General features: G+C 40.8%; 1 long non-coding RNA gene across 4 annotated transcripts in view; it reads right to left on the minus strand.

The window, feature by feature from the left end:
- Positions 1-6236: 6236 nt before the first annotated feature.
- LOC111865038 overlaps positions 6237-18656 on the minus strand; it is a 425443-nt gene continuing 413023 nt past the window's right edge. For all 4 annotated transcript variants that reach the window (XR_002842892.2, XR_002842893.2, XR_002842891.2 and 1 more), the window contains one exon: positions 6237-6501. This is a non-coding gene — a long non-coding RNA (uncharacterized LOC111865038). The remainder of the gene's footprint in view (positions 6502-18656) is intronic.

The raw sequence follows: 18656 nt of genomic DNA on the forward strand, positions 1-18656 counted from the left end.
AAAGGGCTGTTTTGCTGCCCTTGATGGTGGTTTACCTAATCAATTTCAGGTGGGTTCACTATTCGCTTAAGAACCGTGTTATGAAGTGGAGCTATAGTTCCAATTCGATACTGTTGGCTCTAGATGGAACCGAAAGGGTATCTTAAATTTTTGGCCAATTTTTCAGGGCAAAGACCCATACAATTAATTGTATAAGAGGCTGTAGGGGCCTCAAGGCCGTTCGGGAGGGGTGACAAAGTGATAAATCCCTTATCCTAATCAAAATGAATTCCTGGTGTGATAAATTTTCGTAATGAGTTTTTTAACATCAAAACGAATTATAAAAGCAAAGGATCGTAGCATAGCAAGTTCAATCAAGTATTATTTTTTAATTCTAGACAATTTTCGTACTCATGATTAATCATGTGCCAGCAACGTTATTTGCCATGCCAACTACATTCAAAAAAATTTCCTTGGAAGAATTATTTTGCAAGAATTTCATGCTGGCTTCTCTAAATATTAAACTGCCTTATTCAAATAAAAGTTTCCTCATTAGCTGGAAAAATTGGACTCTTAGATTATAAGACCTATAGATATATTTATGGACCTATTTTTAAGAATACTCACAAATAATAAAAAAAATCTAATAGACTCCGTAGATTTATGCCTATGACTGTTTTTACGACGTGTTTCAGCTTGCTCTAAACCCTGAAATACCGAAATCAGCTTCATGAACATTGTGAAACTTTCTTTGACTTCTCAGACAAATGGGATGTTTAAGTGTCAACAGCTTTTTTGTTCGAACACATAAGAAATTAAATCTGTTAAAATTAGAACACTTGTTCCAAAATAAGAAAAATTCACATCGGAAATGCGGTCTACTCAGTATCCTATCCAGTCAGTTCCGTGTGATCTTTCTTAGGGAGTACATTGGCCAGGGTGTGAAGCTCTCCTAGCCCCGCTGGTACGTATATGTGGAGCTATACTTCTACTCCCCCATACGTCCTCATGGTTTGGTGATTTATTAAATACAGGTAAATTTTAACTTTCACTTTGAAAGGATAAACGGAATGGTAAACAAACTAAGGAAACTAGGCTAAAACTCAAACCACCCTCTTCTGTATTAACATAAAGACTCTTTGTAATGTTCAGAGTAAAATCACGCAAATACGGCTCAGATTTTATTCATTTTTATCAGCTGTAAGTCTGAGTCATATTTACATTTGTATGTGCACGTATTTTTCTACTGAAATCTTCAGAATTCTATTGTTTTCCGGTGTTCATGTCTTCTTGTCTTCGTTCCTAACTGTGCACACTTTGGCATATATTTAAGAATCCTTGTAGTATGTTTTTACTATTTGAATTCCACTGATACCCTCGTGTCAAGTACCATCCCTGTATAAACACAAATCTATCTGAAGAATTTTGATTTCATGAAATGAAGAAGTGTTAATTAGAGTCAGTGAGCAGAGGAATATCCTACACGAAATAAGAAAACGGAAGGCTAATTGGATTGGTCATATCTTACGCGGTAACTCCCTTCTAAAAGAAGTTATTGAAGAAAAGATAGAGGGGCGGATAGAAGTGACCAGAAGACGAGGAAGAAGACGTAAGAAGATACTGGATGACCTTGGGGACAGAAGAGGATATTCTCATTTGATGGAGAAAGCTCTAGATCGCATTAAATGGAGGAAGTGTTTTGGAAGAGACTGTGTACCTGTCGTCTGACAGATTACAAATGTTAGAATGAATCTCTTCTTGACCTCTTGATATTCTTTTCAGCATCCCACAGGTTCCTAATTTGGCAATATTTCTAGGATATTTCCAGTAATATTCTATGGGAAATCCTTCTAATAAAAAGCCACTTGGAAAGAGTATAACATTCAATTTCGGTCTTAGAGAAACAAGATGTGAGCGTATGGACTGGATTAACTGCGATCTGAAGATGGACCAGCGGTGAGATATCATTAATATGCTAATAACTCATCGGGTTTAATAATTTGAGTATAATTTCTGGATAAGCTGAGCAAATATTAGCTCCTCAAGGAGTATTTTTCTCCGTTGATATATTTTCAATAACATAAGTCGAGTGCAAATGGACATTATCCATCGTCCCATGATTTAGATAAAAGCATGACGATAGATAATGCCCAGAAACACAATATTTCTCAATCTACAGAACGAGCTATCGCGAAGCTCCCTATATATAAGGGAAGGTAACAGGCCGTGGAGGCCCATACGTTTGTGAGACGTCGAGGATCACACGTCTTCTAGACAATCGGTTCACACAACTGGCGCTGAGGTTGTCAGTCTTACGCGCTGGCCGCGCTTTATCCCCAGGAAGATTCCTGGTACTGATTTCTTTTAGATACTGAGTCGAACCCCAGGGCCATATTGCGGCTGGAAGGATTAGGTCAGTTTAAAAATCCAATAACCTCATCGGAAATCGAACCCGCTAATTTTCGTTTTGTAACATAGTGCCTCAACCAACTACGCTATCGCGTACCTCGTACTTTTTTTTTCCTTGGCACTACAGCCCCAGTGGGCCTAGGCCTACCTCCATGAACTTCTCCGTTCACTTCGGTTTTTCTAGATCTTACACATTCGGTAGGACTCCTTGGGCGGGTGATCAGCTCGTCGCAAGGCCTCTACCTGTACACAAACACAGAAAAACGCACACACACAATCTAAACATCCATGCCCTGAGTGGGATTCGAACCCACGATCCTTGTTTCGAAGCGAGCGAAGACAGTACATGCCGTGCCCCCTACCTATATATATATATATATAAAGAGAGAGAGAGAGAAGTTAATTGAAGCGTATCGCCATGGACCATTGCGTTCTGAGGGATTAACAGACATATGCAGAATTCTGGCACCGGAAGTTTGTAAGAAGAAGGCACTCAATATATCAAGGCACGCAGGAGAGGACAATACAGTGCTACTATAAATGATTGATTCATTTTTAAACGCTATATATTCCAAAGTAATAAATGTACAAATATGATTGATATATAAAAGGAACCGTAAACTCACCAAGTTTGTATTGGAACATTAAAGTTCGTCGCTACCTAAACAATGAACTTCGGCATCGCTGGATTGGGCGTGTTGGTGAGGATGACGTAGCTCTGTTCACTTGGCCCCCCAGATCACCTGATCTAACACCTTGTGACTTCTTCCTTTTGGGGTACATTAAGGATCGTGTTTACGTACCCCCACTGCCAAGAACACTAGTAGAGCTGAGGGAACGCATCGATGCTGCAGTGATGACCATTGACAGGATGATGCTACAAAATGTGTGGAACGAACTCAACTACAGCCTGGACGTGTGTCGTGTGACCCAAGGGGCACATACAGAACATTTGTAGACTGTGAAGAAACCTTGGTGAGTTTACGGTTCTTTTTATATATCAATCATATTTGTATATATATTACTTTGGAATATATAGCGTTTTAAAAACGAATGAATCAGTTATAGTATCCCTGTATTAGTACCGAACCAACTCCACGGACAGAAGCCCTTCTTGAGAAACTACTGGTAGCTCAGCCACACAAGAAATTCCGCTCCTGAAACGGAAACCGGATTCACAAGCTCCAGCTTCTTGACCCACTCCATATGAATTGAGCAAATCTATTCGTACCGTCTTTCCTTATGAACTTTTTTAGTATTGTTTCTCCATACATTTCTAGGACTTCGAAGTGATCTTTTTTCGTTCAGTATAGTTTTTAAAATTAAGTTTTGTATTTACCTCCTCTCTCCACCATGTGAGTTATATATATATATATATAGTCCCCCCATCTTCTTCTGATCTGTAACTATAATAATACTTTGCACAAAGTATAAATTATGGAACTCCTCATTCTATAACATTCCACAGTCCACCTGTCACTTCCTCAGTTTTAAGTCTAAATGTTTTATAGTGAGGTCATAACTGAATGTCATATCGGATCTGAGTTAATTTTGTCACGTGTTCGGGGTTCCGTGACTAACAATAACGTGTTCTGGAGTGAATGACTGGATTTATTAACACTTCGATTATAATTACAACCAATCACAAGGGCTCACTGCTTAAGATTTGCTCCATTCCTTACTGGACTACGAAGGTCTTCTCTTCCACTGTGACTGACTTGATTCTGATTTAGAATTGGTCACTTCTTCAGCTTCCGCTGTCAGTCGGTTAGCGCTCCACAGCTGAACATTTCACTCTCTTACGACTGAGTCGTTTTTCTCTGTACGGCTCATTATATAGTCTACCGGTAACCATGGAAAATACATGTATATGTTGTCACGGAAACGCTTCTTGTTCTGAATTTGTCTGTAGGGAACTAACTTCGTAGCAACGCGTGTTATATTCAGTGTGTATTCGTTGACGCAGGAGCTTGCTTACCAGACCGTTGCCCAGCAATGATCATATTCGACACATTATAAAATACTAGTAAAAATCGTACCTGTTTGTCTTTACAGATTTTGGTCTGCGGATTTTACCTGTTAGTTACATTTATCTAAATAAAGACAGTTGTAAGATTCGCTTTCCAGAGGAGACAATCTAATTCCTGTTATGTTACTACTTTTGAGGACGAATGGAAGACAGAAGAAAGCTGAAGGAGAGAGGACCAGACACTGCAAGTAGGTCAGGACATTCGCCTTGAGTACCTGCTAGTCCTATTTGTCTCTTACGCAATGTTGTTTAAAGTAGGGTGGGGGTTGAAAAATTCCCAATATCTTATAATTATTCACTTACAGCAGCTGTTTGTATGCTGAAACATCTTGTATATGACTGTGACATCTCACGAGGACCACTAGTTTGGCAGGTGCCGTTCTGGTGTGAGGTCCTAACATTACATTAAATGCAACAAGAAAATTCCTGCTACAGATACTCACCTGTTGAGTGAATATGCATGCTTTTTCTGAAGGCAGGTGTTCGGGCCTCTTTAGAAATAGAATGACAGGCAACACGGGGAGCTGCAGCCATTTATATCAACATTACTTTGATATTTAGATATGGTACCAGCTCCTATAACCCAGTCTAATTTACCACGAATTTTCATAATGCAGTAATAAAATAATTATTTAAAATTTCGTGAGACTAATTAATGTACTGCATTGCAATAACATTTTGTTGTTTCAATGGCTCTTCCAGCCCATTCAGGGCCCTGGCCTCTTATTCGGTTCCGTAAACACTCTTCACAGACGGTAGGACTTCTTGGACGAGTGAGCAGCCCGTCTACAGGCCGCTAACTAAACACAGGACAACACAAACACAAAATAAACGCCTGCATAGACCAAATATCGATGCCTAGAATGGGATTCGAACCCACGATCGCAGCGTTCTAGCGAGCGAAATCAGTTCCTGCCTTAGACCGCGCGACCACTGTGACCGTCCTGCAATAATATTAGCCACTGTTGAGTACATGCGATGGGTAAGAAATTCTTCTCTTCTCTACAGGCCCCAAACCGGCTATGGGAACCACTCAGTCTCCTGTCCCAAGGGTACGGGAGCCTTATCCTCAGGAGTGAAGCAGAAGGTGCGTGTCGAGACCAAGAATGGTGGATCTATACCTCCACTACACCATAAGTCTTCATGCCATAGTGCTTAATTACATAAGTAATAAAAAAAAGCAGGCCGTGAAGGCCCAGAAGTTTGTGAGACGTCGAGGCTCCAACGTTTTCTAGACAATCGGCTCACAGGTGACGGTAAGGTTGTCAGCCTTAGGGCGGTCGCACAACAACTGCATCAAGACATGAGACAAAAGACGCAGTCTTGTTTCATTCGTGAATCGTCAGCATGAAGCTGACGTCAGCATCATGACTCAGACCGGTGTGCGGTGGTTTTTATAATCTCCTTCGTTTCAACGGTGCTCCTTTCTTTGCGTCATATCGCAGACATCGTGTCTTGACTGTTACATGTCTTGACGCATGCCGGTGTGCGGCCTAACTTACACACCGGCCGCCCTTTACACCCCACGAATCTTCCTGGTATTCATTTCTGTTAGTGGCTGTATCAACCCCAAGGACATAGTGCGGCAGAAAGGATTAGGTCAATTGAAAATTCCAGTGACCTCACTGGGAATCTAACTAGCGACCTTCCGGCTTGTAGCATAGTGCCTCAACCAACTATGCTACCGCGTCCCGCAATACTTAAGTACAGGGATAAACTATCTTACCTTGTATTACTTGCGATATTTTTACTCGTAGTTCCACTAGCAGGAAAGAAAATGTACTTGGTGCACATAATCTCATAATCACGGAAACTTGTTAAAAATCTTATAATCACATCATTTCTACTACATTTCGACTTTTCCTCATAGAAACTGAAGTAACTTCATCTTATGGAAATTAAAGTTCTTTTTTTTTTTTGATATTGATATAGAACATCGTTAAGCCCCTGTATAATGTCATTGCATTTTAAGTATGTCTAATTAGTAGCAGCTTCTTAATGGATACCCTGGCAGCCTTATGTTCCCTCCTCCTGAATGGGCTTTCTACCAAGTCCTGCCACTTGCTCCAGCGTAGGCAAAGTATCTGTAACAGGGAGAAAAGGGCATCATTAGTTCATATTAATTAACCCTTGCCATATTTCCTTTGCCGGCTCCTCCCTTCTCACTCAATTCCGAAAGCATACACACGAAGATAATGAATTTAAAGTAAACCTCATATATTTATATATAGCACACATATATAAGGTCCGTATAGTTTAAATAATTAACGATTAACGTAAATTAACACACTCAGTAAAAGAAGGGTGGGCCGGTCACGGTAGCCGAGCGGTCTAAGGCATGCACTGTCTTCGCTCGCTCGGAAGCCGGGATCGTAGGTTCGAATCCCACTCAGGGCATGGATGTTTGTGTGCGTTTTTCTGTGTTTGTATACAGGTAGAGGCCTTGCGACGAGCTGATCACCCGCCCAAGGATTCCTACCGAATGTGTAAGATCTAGAAAAACCGAAGTGAACGGAGTTCATGGAGGTAGGCCTAGGCCCACTGGGGCTGTAGTGCCAAGGGGAAAAAAAAGGGTGGCAAATGTAAAACGCTCGTAATTATATCTAATCGATGAAAGCAATGTTTCAGTTATAGGATTAATTTAAACGAAAAGCAGTTATGATGAACTGGTATATTAACCATTTGAAGCACCGTGGTTACTATATGTACCATCTGTTTTAATACTAAGATATTCTATATTTTGTCCACGCTTTTACTTAGGTGTTTCGTGTTATTATCAGATAAACAATAATATTTCCCTGAAAAAAATATTTGGCTGATCTACCTAATGTAAATTCAGTTCTAAGCGTGCTTTCTGTAAGGTAGGAGCTCAATTTTCCAATATTNCTTCACGCCCCGGCCGGAGAAAGAGCTCCCAGTACCCATTGGATAGGAGACTGGGTGGGCCCCAAAGCCGGTCTGGACAACGTCGAGAAGAGAAAATTCTTGTCCTTACCGGGACTCGAACTCTGATCCCTCCACCGTCCAGCCCGTAGTGAGTAGCTACAGCGACTACGCTACACCGGCTCCCCAAAGTACGAGTTGTTGGGACATGATTTAATGTGTCAAATTAATTTGGGGTTCAGAAATTCCAGCACAGGATCTGCGAGAAATTTTATACTTCAGTATTTCAAATTACAAATGAAATTTGTATTATATGAACAGACTAAATTATTTTTCCTCAATTACGACTTGTAAATTGGCCCACGTGAATATGCTGTACGGAGGGAATTTTAGAATAAAGCGCTAGAGTAGATGTGATAGGACGACGAGCAGAATTATGTAATAAGTTTCATAATCTGTCTTCATCGTCAGGTATTATTAAAGTGATTAAAACAAGGGTGCTGAAATAAGTGGAACATGTAGCACGTATGTGGAGATGAGAAATGTAAATAATATTTTAGTCCGAAAGCTGAAGGGACAAGACAGCTTGGGGCACACAAATATGTGAGGGAAGGCAGTAAGTAAAGGAAGTAAGTAAGTAAGTAAGTAAAGCTATCTCTGTACCAGGCCATGAAGGCCCATAGGGTTGTGAGACGTTGAGGCTCCCACATTATCTAGACAATCGGCTCAAAGATGGCGGTAAGGTTGTCAGCCTTACGCGCTGGCCGCGCTTTACTCCCCAGGAAAATTATTTAATTAATCCCTGGTACTCATTTCTGTTAGAGGCTGAGTCGACCCCAGGGATATAGTAGGGCTGGAAGGATTAGGTAAATTGAAAAAAATTCAATGACCTCATCGGGACTTGAACCTGCGGCCTTCCGGCTTGTAGCATAGTGCCTTGACCAACCACGCTACCGCGTGGTACTAATTAAATGTGGTGGTGGGGGTTGGGGGAGGCGAACTTCTCAGGATTGTCTCTAGTGGCGGTCTCGAGCCCTCGGTCTGCACGAAATTTCTTGGTAGGCAAAATGATAAAGCTTCTCATTAGGGGGGTCTGTCCATGGAGATGCCTTCTCACTTTTCAGTTTTCTTAAAAATCGCTTAAAATATTACATGAATGTCAATTCCGTGATTTCAACATGACACCTTCTTCAAGGGCTGCAGGTTTTACATTGAAAGAGAACTGGAAATTTCTGCGAGAGAAAGGATTACGGAATTTGCCAACATGCAGAACCTGTATCATATTGATAACATCTTGTGAAGGTCTTTTCTCTTTAATTTTATTACTTCAAGAATAAAAATATTTCTTTCTGCACCAATGAATGTCACCCTCAACAAAAAATATTTTCTCCCTTTAAACTCAAACCCCTGTCAATGCAGCCACTCTTTAGTGGTGTGAACGTCAACCCCGTATTCCACCCCACCAACCCCCTAGCCCAACACTAAAAACACACCCCTTCTCTCTCCTGACAACCTCTCACAAAACCCCATGTGCCATGTTACTGTCGCTCCAACGTGTGATTAATGACTCTTACAACAATGACACCCCCTAGTTTCAACCCCTCTATCTATCCACCCCCAATAACAGTACAATGCTTTATTGGCCAACAATAGGACAGACACGCTACCGCCAAATCGCTTACCATTGGACGGTTACGGAGCGCAAAATTGGTCCATACACATCTACGCTCGGGGCCATTCAACCGTTGACGTGTGTGTTTTCGGAAACGGGGAGGGGGTGCATTGGGAGCTAAATAACCTCCAAGATAGGTAGGGGGGCTCTATATTAGCCTGATGACCCAATCCCCTTCAGCCGTATGGCGTAAGTTCTGACGATCAATGATATACTAATAAAGAAGTGTTATTGTTTCCAGGTACTGTGATCAAAATTGCGAACATCTGTTAGGAAGAAACTTAAAAAGTTACATGTGGCTTGGGAATAAGAGTTCATTTAAATCATAACTAGTGAGACTTAGCGTGAATGTCCTGATGCAATTAGCATAGGACGTCTTCATGACGCATAGGGAGATGCATGTTTCCTTCGCTTAATATTCGACTCTGAAGAAGGAGACATTATATTCCTCTGAAACACTGGTAAATTTTTACCAGATTATACGGAGACTGTACACGCATAGAGTGTACACTTAACAGACTTCTTCGACGGAGTAAATTACAAAAACCAGATATTTATTTACTGCAATAGGTTCAAATATTTTAAGAATATATTAAAATAAGCTCAAATACTACTCATGTTAAGTGTAATATTTTATTTTAACTAAATATATGTAGGTGAAGCCGGTCACAGTTGCCGCACGGTCGAAGGCATGAACTGTCTTCGCCCTCTCGGACACTGGCATCATGGGTTCGAATCCCACTGGAGACATGAATATCTGTGTGCGTTTATTCTGTGTTTACGTTGCCCAGTGTATAGGTAGAGGCGTTGCTATGGGCTGATCCCCCGTTTAAGGAGTCCTGTCGACTGTGTATGGATTAAGAATCTCAAAAGAGTAGCCAAGGTGCACAAGGGCTGTAGAGCCATAGATGGACAGATATAGAGATATGTAATGGGACGAAAATTTTCTTAATTTCTTATCGAAAATACGGAACATCTGTAATCTTCGTTTGTGTTCGGAATATTATTGATGATTTTTCATTATGCAGGTAGGAAATATATGAAAAGTATAATTCCTGCTGTATTACCTCCGAAAAGTCAAAGACTTTCGGAAGAGAGTGTACTTTCTTCACTACAAGTTTTGTTGTGATGTTTATCGCTGCGATAAACGCTTCTGAGAGTTACGCTCCGATCTCATGCACGTCTTCATGTGAACTACCCATGATTTTTGTCTGACTTTAAGCAAAATTTGACTATATAGATAGGTTTTATGAAAACTCCTGAATGTATAATTTCATGAAAATCCATTCAGTTATTCCGAATTTGTACGGAGGGGTTTAGTAGCAGCTCCCCAGCGTTGCGAACGCTCTTAAACTTGATACGTACATAGGGACACACTCTAATTAAGATGGATAGATGGGCTATGAAGTATGAATAGTAAATGATGGATTCCATGAAGCGACTAAACTTTAAATCTTAATTTGCCCAACACTGGTTTGCCATACTTGTGCGTATTTCTCTGATGGTTTCACACGCGAATGTTATGAGTGTTTCACGTCAGCTAATTTTTGGTAACAGTTCTATCTTACGGAATTATTAACATCATTTTTACATTCATAATTAATACAATATTATTTTACTATTTTTTTATTGCTAGTGGGACTAAATCCCTTGCACTGCGGCCACTTCTGGCCTATTGTACCACCCCCAGATGATAGGTGAGGGTGATTGTGGAGCATTTGGTGGAATGAAGATTGGCAGGGGAAACCGAAGTACTCAGAGAAAACCTGTCCCATCGTTACTTTGTCCACCACAAATCCCACTTGAACAGACCCGGGATCGAACCCAGGCCGCCGCGGTGGGAAGTCAGCGATTAACCGCTTGAGCTAAGGCACGGCCCTCAATTTTACTACATTCCTTACATATGTGTGAGGTAAGGTAAAACTCTCCCTGTGTTTAATTAGTTAAGCACAATGACATGAAGATATATGGGGCAGTGGGGGAATGGCTCCACCATTCTTGACCTCGGTACTAGATGGAGGTGACTAATAGCTTCACGCCCCCGCTACTTTACCCTCTGGGAAAGAGAGCACTCTATCCATTGATGGGAGGCTTGGTGGACCCCAGCACCGGACTTAAAACTGTGGAGAGGAGAAAAATCTTGCACTTCCGAGAATCGAACCCGGGCTCTCGAACCCTTAGCTCGCTGCTATACCAAATGAGCTGTCCCGACTTACCTTACACCTGGGTTGACTAGGATTAATTCCGTTTTCTTTGCTTAAAAGTAAATAAGTAATTAACTCCATGGAATCGAGTCCTTCTCAGCAGCCATAAAGTCAGCTGTTCAAAAATATACCAACATTTTGTAGAGCTCCAAGATATACTTATTGCTTTGTTGTGCTTCCAGAGCACCTTATAATAAGGGCAAAGAAAATCATATTTAGGCCTATGTTCATTTCCTGTTTCCTTTTCATTTCTTTTCCTTGGCACTACAGCCCCAGTAGGCCTAGGCCTACCTCCATGAACTTCTCCGTTCACTTCGGTTTTTCTAGATCTTACACATTCGGTAGGACTCCTTGGGCGGGTGATCAGCTCGTCGCAAAGCCTCTACCTGTATACAAACACAGAAAAACGCACACACACAAACTAAACATTCATCCCCTGAGTGGGATTTGAACCCACGATCCCGGTTTCCAAGCGAGCGAAGACACTACATGCCTTAGACTGTTCGGCTACCGTGACCGGCCCTATTTCATTTAGGGAGAAATAATTAATAAAAACTTTCAAAAGACGAATACGTAATGACGTAGTGTAAGTATTATATTCTTACAAACATTAGCTTGTTACTAGATCCTCAGAATAGGGCCCTGTGGTGGGCTAATTTCAAAAGAGTAATAGAACTCCCGGTTGGCATGGAAAGTCTTGGCTAGCGTAGTGGAACGCCATGAATTTATCATATATTCAGCTCCAAGGAGTCATTCACACTTGTATTATTATTATTATTATTATTATTATTATTATTATTATTATTATTATTTGCAATCCTGTATTTAGGAATTCTGTTTTAGCATAGTAAGACACCTGAAGATGGCCCTGTAGGGCAGAAAAATGTTGTGTCCAAAGCCATAGTGGAAGAAAGTAGGAACAATTTGTTGCATTGGTGACGGAGTTTGTAGTACAATAAACAGTATTAGATGGAAAAACTAGACGTAAGTTGAAGAGTAATATTAAAATGAATCATACAAAAATAGGATGAGGTGATATGGAATGGTTTCATCTGCTTCAGGTTAGGAACAAGCGGCGAACTCTTGTGAATACGGCAATGAACCATCTGGGTCGGCAAAATGCTGGAAAATTCTTACATAGATAAGAGACTGATGGTTTTTCAAGGACTCAGCATCATGGAACCAGATAGTTAAGCATTTCGGACAATGCCGAAATAAAACAAAGTACGTACATATAGCCAGCGTTAATAATCCTTCGATTAAAATTCATGATCTGGACGAGTGTTAATTTCATGAAAATTTAAGGTTATGGGATCACAGTATCCTATTGAAGAGCTCTATCTTTGGGATACGTATAACTCATGTAGCTCTGTGAAAGCCAATCGAGCTTTCGCAGGAAAGTCTTGCCTCCTCACTCTGCTTGCGACTTGTTTCACAATGGTTTCCTGCTTATGGCTTATTTTGGACTTCACCCATCGTCTGGTATGTAAAAGACAAAACGACAAAAANTCCCTATCCACCTGAAGACGGAGATAGATCCAGCCACCGAAACGTCGTGGTTTTTTGTCTTTTTGTCTTTTACATACCAGACGATGGGTGAAGTCCAAAATAAGCCAAAAGAAGTACAGTATACACCATCGTCAGAATCCTTTCAAGTCTATCTTTCCTGCTTAGCATATTTCATTGACCCTGAAGATTGAGGCAACATGTTCCTACGAAACGTCGGATGAAGGCTCTTCATAGTCATCGCTGGAAGAACCTCAAATCCAAGACAGTGTCCTACTGATTCTTGATCTTCCCATTTTCTTTTTGGAAAAGTTACAAATTTATTCTTCTGTGGAACAGAGAATAGAATAGCACTAACAATACCCGTAACATACTGGAGACGGGCCCCTTTTGCAGTTTTGTTTCTGAATAGCAAAAGGGGGGATGATGAAAAAGGAGGGAGTTGGGAAGAGGGTTGTATGTAGCGATAACATGGAAGAATAATTGTGACTGTATTGCAGTAAATCCGAGGGAGCATAGGCTGTTAGGGGATGAAGTTATTGTTTGTAAAAAAAAATATGACGGTTTGTGTGAGTTTGTTGTTTTGTATAAGCTGCCACAGGGGTGTTCAACAAATAATGAACATGCAAACTTCAAAAGCGGTTTCTTTAAATTCAAAACTCTGGTTTTAATTTACTCTTTTTCATTTATATTCTGTAGTTAGCCCATTTTCCAGTCTAAATTCTAACCGGTTACATACCTACTACATACGTGTTAATCTTCTCTATGCTATTACATTATAAAGTATGAAATTATTAAATCAAATGTTATCCTGATCCATCCATCCATCCGTCCGTCCGTCCGTCCGTCCGTCCACCTGTCTCCCTCTCTGTCTGTCTGTCTGTCTCTCTCTCTCTCTATCTATCTATCTATCTATCAATCAATCTACCTATCTATCTATCTATCAATCTATCTATCTATCTAGCCATCTATCTATCTATCCACCTATCTGTCTGTCTGTCTATCTATCTCCATATCTATTCCTCAACCCATCTATCCATCCACCCACCCATCTACGGCTCTACAGCCTTTTTTGGGACCTTGGCCTCTTTTTAATATTCTTGATCTTTTTCACAGTCGGTAGAACATCTTGGACGGGGGATCAGCCAGTCGCGAGGCTGCTAGCTGCACACAGGACAGCACAAACACAGACTTAACTCACACAGACATTCATGCCTTAAGAGGAAATCGAACCCACGATTCCCGTGTTCGAACGAAGGAAGACAGTCCATACCTCAGACCGCGCTGCCGCTGTGATCAGCAGTCCCAACATGGAAGATATTTTGAAAATAAAAGCTGTCTCTGGAGTCTTCCTTTATTCAGATATTTGAGTAGGGGAATTATACAAGAAGAGATAAGTTGAAACTACTGTTGCTGCCGGTATCAGTTGGACATCGAGTTCCTGTTCTGTACGATAGAGACTACTTCATCTTCAGTGTCTGTTCTTAAAATTACACTTGTCCTTCTGCTAGATGCTCTTCAGTTGCCAACACTGTTTGTGGGCAGGCTGAGGTATTTGGAATCGAAACTGGTTTTCTTAATAATGTTTTATAATGGTCCCCCTCGTTGGTGTCTCCACCTTATCGTGGTGAGGGGGTTTGAGTATGCCAAGGACCCTGAGAGCTATACCAGCGGTAGCGTAGCTACTGGCAGGGCCTCCCTTGCTGGACAGGTCAAAGGGTAGGCATCAGACGAAGAGAGACACCAAAAACCAAAAACTGATGCCGGAAACAGCGTCATCAGCAGCGACTTGAAGCACAGAGCAAATGATGCTCGAGATGGTTCAAGTTCGTATAGCAACAGGTGTGACCAGAGTGGTTTGAACGGCTGTTGTACTGCGATGTGGAAAGCAAATGGAAAAACTACCACATTATCACTTTTCCTAGATAGTCTCTTTCCAAAAACAGAGATACCATGTATGCGAGATCCAGAAGACGAGGAAGAAGACGTAAGAAGATGCTGGATGACCTTGGGGACAGAAGAGGATATTCTCATTTGAAGGACAAAGCTCTAGATCGCATTAAGTGGAGGAACTGTTTTGGAAGAGACTGTGGACCTGTCGTCTGATAGATTACTGATGAATGAATGGCACACTCTTATTTATTAAAAACTGCGTGATTTCTTTAACCGAAATATTATTATTGTCTACGGGATACAAGTTGCTCCGTTTTGTCCCTCGTGTGTGTGTGCTTGCTTTATTGCTAGCTTTGTTGCTTTTGTTCGCCCTTAGCTTATAACTGAGCTCATGGCCGCTGAATATGCAAACAAATAAAAAATACTGAAATGACTTATTACTAGTAATATACTGTAATTATTTGTGCGGTCACTTCATTTCCTTTCCAAAAGCTAAATTTTGGGTTATATAGAGAATAATTTTATTAGATTTGTTGCATGGGCCGATCACAGTGGCCGCGCGGTCTGAGGAATGAACTGTTTTCGCTCGCTCGGACGCTGGGATCATGGTTTCGAATCCTACTCAAGACATGAATATTTGGCGTTTATATGTGTTTATTCTGTGTCTGTGTTATCCTGTGTTTAGGTAGCGGCCTTGTGACAATTTTATCACTCGTCCAAGGAGTCCTACTGTCTGTATAAAAATGATTAAGAACTGAATAAAAGGCCTGGGCCCTGAATGGGCTGGAAGTTCCATTGGAAAAAGAAAAATGAATTACTGCAAAATAAAACGTGGTTTCGTAGAACGAAGGACAAGCATAAATTAGAGGATTTTAAAAAATTAAAGAGTTGAGGAGAGTATTTTAATAAAAGGTAAGTAATTTAGAATAGTACGTCGTACATAATGAAAACTTTGTCATTCATGCAGATTATAAATTAGTGTTGATAACTTGCTATATCCATTGAGCAGAATCATTCTTGGTAAGCTGGCTGTGGCTAGGATGGTCAGGATAAGCCTTATAGGAATCCAGAAGGTTTATTATAATCTTCACAAGAGGCCCCCAATGGACCCTACACTGAGTACAGCAAGTCCAGGTCACAATCTCACAAAGAGTTACCCTATTATAACCTATATAATTTGCACTATACAAGCAATTTTAATAATAACAAGTCAAAATGTAGAATATATAAAACGATAAATTGTTTCACCATAAACTACAGGAGGCATAAGGAAAAAACTTACTTGTATGTAGACAGATTTTAAGGCTTTTATACTCTGTAATATTTTTAATATAATAAAAAATCGATAATTATTACGGGTCTATGTACAACATAAGAATATTAGGTAGCTCTCCTAGTACCGTAAAGGTCATAACGTACCATAACCACCTGACTTTTCAATGAGTAAACCAGAAAAAGAAATGAATTTTGGCAAATAACTGAAACCTGTACTATAGATAATATTTATCATACTCCAGTCAACACAACATTATTTCCAGCAGAGAGAATTATCTGTCTAGGACGGCATGTTTCGGCACACGTTTGCCATCATAAGGTTAGGCTTTTCGAAATAAATATCAGATTGTCCATAGCGACTTACACAACAGGATGAACAAAAAAATTGGTACCAGCCCTGTACATGGTACATCCGTGCCAAAACTTTTTTTCCTAGACAGCAAACTCCATCTCCTGAGAAAAGTTTTGTGTTGACAGGGATATAATAACTATTGTGGCACGTCGCCAGGAGGACCGGACTATAGAACGTACATTGCTGGTCAACGGCCAGCAATTATTAGGCAACAAAACATAAACAGGGAAGTGCTTAAGGAACATAGACCGAATTCTTGAGTTCCCATAGCAACGAATGCGCAACAATAGGGCGTCCACTGCTAGGCAATGCATGAGTAGTCAAGCCTGACAACAATACATGATATCCATTGCCCAGCAGCATTCTGTTTCCTGTGGGTGGTCCGTGCCGAGCCCATATAGGGAGCAGTGAACCCAGAACAGTGAGGATCCAACGACCGGCATAGCAAGAACCGAGAATGAAGACACTCCATCGAGAATAGCGTTGCAGGAGTATAGCCACTGAAGAGGAAACATCTGAAGGCGTTATTGAGAGTGATTATAATTGTGAGTGTAAATAAATAATTGTTCAATAAATATTCGTATAAGCCGAAACCGATCGTTTCTTGTGGTGTTACCTAGGAAAAAACGCGACAATATTATATATAGTGATTTACACAGCATGACGCAATAAAATCGAGTAAATGTATACTCTTAAAAAATAATAAAATCTTCTTTACATGTATTCTCAAAGACCTCAATAAAGATGGCCCATCCTTTCTAGGGTGTAACATTTGAATAAAGAAATATGTACCCTGGTTAATACGGAAGTTTACACACCCCTGATACAAAGAAGAGTCTCCCACTCGGCCGCCTCTGTTCATGTCGTTGAGCTGTGATTGTTCTCCGTGTGTGTAAGGGTCTATTAGCTCCGTGAGAAAAACATATTAGAACGCCATGTGTGTATTTATGGCACGTGTGTGACTTATCTGTGTGGATTTTGACCAGCCAATATCCCGGGGGTACGCTGAGTAAAGTGTGAAAAAGTGACCTGCTGAATAAAAAACAGAGGAAAGAGATTTTGCACAACTAAGTCGCTAATTAATTACCGTGGTTGGTTGAAAAGAAAAAAAAAGCCTGATTTCAGATTTCTCTTCCAAGAAATGGATAAAAGTCTTCTTAGTATCAGCCACAGACATCTTAAAATATTGTGACGGGTCTGCTCAAAGCAATCAGCTATGGAACAAGAAAAACCCGTTGTACAGTGGACTATAGAATTTCGGTTGTTTAACATTGAAAGCTTCAGTAAGCACGCATTGCCAACAGTGGATTCGTGATAAAGGGATTTCCATGGATATCAGCTAGTCTATGTAAGGAGCCATGGAGGCTCCTCGTTCAATTCCTCCCCTGTGAAGACGGGGTCGAATACATCCACCGTGACCCTGCGAGTCGTAGGAGGCGACGAAAAGGGAAGTTTCGAATCTGAGACAGTAAAATATGGTCGCGAGTCCCAAGGGACATGGACCCGAGAATGACTGCACTGGCGGGGCCCAGCAATAACGACAGACCCGTCCTCTCGTCAGAAAGAGCGCCCAAAATCAACAAACCATCAATTGTCTGACAGTAATAAAAATGTGGTCGTAAGCCCCAGATGGGTGCTTTATTCCAAGAGAGACTGGCCGGCTGACAGTCGGTCTTAACGTAAGGCTCAACTCGACTGATCTCATTCAGTACATTCGTGAGACAGATGTCGTTCAAGGCAGTCGGAAAGCCTTTTGTACCAGATAGTATTCGTTACCAAGTAACGGCTAGCAAGGAGACGTTGAACACTTCACTTTACCTGTTATAGTTACATTAGTCTTTAGAGTTTTACGATTATTTGTGGTTACGACTTGTGAGTGTTCAATAAATCTATTCGCAAATTCAAATCCCGTCTACAGTCACAAATGCACGTGACAATCTGTAGGTAAAGTAAAGTTGTCCCTCTGCTTATCTAATTAAGTATTACGCCAAGATTGTGAGGGTGTGGCTGTAAAGATTCACTAGTTGGAAGTGAATGATCAGCTTCACGCCCCAGCCGCTTAACCCCCTGGGAAAATAAAATATGTAGAACAGAATTTCATAATTTAAAATGCATGTTTAAATTAAAGGATTGAAGATAATATCCGATTAACATTCCTAGCCTGCTAACTGAGAATTAGCTTCAAACAATATAATAATATAATATTTGAGGCTTTCACGGCGTTGACNTGGTTGTGATAATTTAATTAAGTTATTTGGACCTATATCATCGATACTCTATAAGTTATTATGGGTTGATGCTTTTAATTGTGCACAGGTAAGTCTTTTTCTTTTCCTTGTCACTACAGCCCCAGTGAGCCTAGGCATACCTCCATGAACTTCTCCGTTCACTTCGGTTTTTCTAGATCTTACACATTCGGTAGGACTCCTTGGGCGGGTGATCAGATCGTGCGCA

The sequence above is a fragment of the Cryptotermes secundus genome, unplaced genomic scaffold (genome assembly GCF_002891405.2).
Source record: "Cryptotermes secundus unplaced genomic scaffold, Csec_1.0 scaffold971, whole genome shotgun sequence".
Taxonomy (NCBI): Eukaryota; Metazoa; Arthropoda; class Insecta; order Blattodea; family Kalotermitidae; genus Cryptotermes; species Cryptotermes secundus.